The 2,949-nt window shown below is 33.4% G+C and overlaps 1 long non-coding RNA gene across 1 annotated transcript in view; it reads right to left on the bottom strand.

The window, feature by feature from the left end:
* Positions 1-1,939: 1,939 nt before the first annotated feature.
* LOC107678402 (uncharacterized) overlaps positions 1,940-2,949 on the bottom strand; it is a 1,529-nt gene continuing 519 nt past the window's right edge. The window contains exons 2-3 of the long non-coding RNA XR_001632936.1: positions 2,470-2,629; positions 1,940-2,009 (exon numbers count right to left, since the gene is read on the bottom strand). This is a non-coding gene — a long non-coding RNA (uncharacterized LOC107678402). The remainder of the gene's footprint in view (positions 2,010-2,469; positions 2,630-2,949) is intronic.

The following is a 2,949-nucleotide window of genomic DNA, read 5'->3' as shown; positions in this document are numbered from 1 at the left end:
ACCAAAGGCTCAAGGTTTGGCTTGTTACCATGGCCCTGCTAACCTCTGCTGTAAAAAATGACTGTGAATTTAACGGTAAAAAACTGCTACAGTAAAATGCTACAGTAAAAACCTGTTAAATGGTTAACGGTAAATTCCCCTACTATATACGGTGAAAAACTGTATTGGACATTACATGTACTTTTACGGTAATATACCGTTTTTGGAAGTGAAAAAGACGTAGAATTTACAGTGAATAATCCGGTTTTTTACCGTAAATTTTACGGAATTTTTTTTACAGTGTGGTAGATGTAGTAACTACATCATCTGGACCCAAAATCTTCTTTTTCTATTGTTGGCCAGTGAAAAGTAGTTGTGTATTCTGATTAGTTACATTTTTTGCAAGCAACAAATGCATTACAACATTTTATTTGCTAACATTATTTTGATGGTCCACTTTAGACATTCTACTAACTATAAGTAACTTTGCAATTACATGCCAACTAGCAGTCATTGGAGTACTAGTAGACTGTCTGCTTAATATAAGATAACACTTTATTTTGATGGTCCAATTTGGCAAGTACGCTAACTTATTCTACTAACCCTAACCTAACGGTCTACTAAAACTCTAATGAGAGTTAGTGTTATGTTATGAGTTAGTGACATGTTGCAAAGTTAGTTATACCTGTAGTTAGCAGAATGTCTAAAGTGGACTATTGAAATAATGCATAACCCTTTATTATGCTGTAGCAGATGTTTCATCAATACAGATTTTTTTTTTCTATAATACTATTCAAAAGTTTGAAAACACAAAGGGTGGGTTGCACCATTAAGGATTAAATGAAGTAAAGTTTAGAGATCATAAAAGATTTTTTTGATCTAGTTTTAGTTGTTTTATTTATTTTTTATTTTATTCAAGCTATGTTGCACCACTTAATTTTAAACACAGCAAATCAGGGGTTCTAACCTGTCATTGAATCCTCATCGATGGTTAATTTTAATCGTAGATTTTTTTTATTTTTTATTATTGTGTAAACCTCCTCACCTGCAAGTTCAAAGTTAATTCCATACTGATATTTAAATCAAAGTTTAAAGTAATGGAGAAACTGGATATAAATGAATCTATTTCAAAAGAAAATTAAAACCAGGATCAAAATGATGGTTTAAATGTAAGTTTCCTTATTTTAAAATTTGGTGTAACAGAATTATTAGATAAACCTTGCTTTAATCTAGATTTAAGCTCAGTCTTTAATGGTGCATAAGGCATTTAAAAAATATATCTTTTTGTTTACAAAATTAGCATTTAAAATGCATAGTATTTTAAATTATAGTTACTGATTTAAAAGAACCGCTTTCTATTTTAATAAATAATTTCATTTTTATACATTTATAAACTATGTGTTGGCAAAGCCCTATTTTCAGAAGTCTAAAAAACACCTAAAGGCCAGCAGCACTGTCTTCACAGGTAAAAACATAATTATACCTAAATACTAAATACTATCTGGTTGTACATAAGTATTGATTTCTTTTAAAAACATACAAATATGAACAACAGTTTATGTTGTTGTCAACTGCGGTTCTATTCATGAAGCACATATCAGCCGAACTCACACAAAATTTAATGTACTCACTTTGGAAGTTCAGTTCAGTTAGGATCTGGTCTGGCACCTGTTGTTTATTATCATAATGCACATGAATAAATTAACTGTTCAGGCAGGGGAAAACAAACAAGTAGGCTATACATTTTAATTATTTGTTAGTCTACATTCAAAATAGGAATAGAATTTCAAGACAAAGTGCACTGAATCATTAAACACAACTTATGGAACAGACTTTCCATTTACAATTAAAAACCTTTTTCATCTTAGCGTGGCGTAAGTATTAGATCTGTTCCAGTTGCCTCTCCAGCACTTTACTGATCCTAAACTAAGGCTTAAGACTGGACTGACACTACTACTCTGCTTTGGGTTTGGGTGTGGTGTGGTGTGGTTAGGCTTTTTGTTTTCGATCCAATGATCCACACCCACTATCTGTGGAGAGATGAGTGGGAGAGACAGAAAGAAAAAGAAGGAAAACATACACACACAGAAATATTATATGTTATATTATGAAATATTATACTCACCCTCTTGTCGTTCCAAACCTGTATGAATTTCTTTCTTCTGCTGAACACAAAAGAAGATATTTTGAAGAATGTTTTCCGGTCCCATTGATTTCCATTATACAGTATGGACAAAAAAAATACAATGGAAGTCAATGGGAACCGGAACGGTTTGGTAACAACTCTTCAAAATATCTTCTTTTGTGTTCCACAGAAGAAAGAAAGTCATACAGGTTTGGAACGGCGTAAATGATGACAGTCCATCATTTTTGGGTGAACTATGCCTTTAAGTTGGTAGTGCTCTGAAACTCCAATTACAGAACTGAGATATTCTTTCATTTAACATGGGTCAGTTAGGCAGCTGTATCCCAAAACACACCTATGCTCACCTTTGAACGCTAGGCTGCGGGAGAGGTGATGCCGGGTGGTTTTGGGAATGGGATTAAAGCAAATGCCCACCCACCGTGGGGTGCCAGCGCCCTCTAGTGTAGAGTTAATACCTCTCGTCCCTCTCCTTTTACGACCATCACACTTCTTCCGCAGGTTGGCCTGAATATTAACAAACAAAAACAGCAGAATTATGCTGGTAAATAAATCACTTTCAATTATATCAATAAGAGTTGAATATATCAAAAATTTATTTTTATTTTTTATTTTTATGGTAAAAAAGATTTATTTTGCAGTAAACTTGCCTACACTCTAAAAAATGCTGGGTTAAATATAACCCAGTGCTGGGTAAAATAGGGACAAACCCAGCAATTGGGCTGTTTTGAACCAGCATTTTTTAGAGTGTAATTACTCACCACCAGTGTTGGGGAAAGTTACTTTTAAAAGTAATGCATTACAATATTGCGTTACTCCCTAAAAAA

The sequence above is a fragment of the Sinocyclocheilus anshuiensis genome, unplaced genomic scaffold (genome assembly GCF_001515605.1).
Source record: "Sinocyclocheilus anshuiensis isolate Anshui unplaced genomic scaffold, SAMN03320099.WGS_v1.1 scaffold112, whole genome shotgun sequence".
NCBI lineage: Eukaryota > Metazoa > Chordata > Actinopteri > Cypriniformes > Cyprinidae > Sinocyclocheilus > Sinocyclocheilus anshuiensis.
The sequence above is the reverse complement of the archived record's forward strand: the minus strand, read 5'-3'. Positions and strand labels throughout refer to the sequence as shown.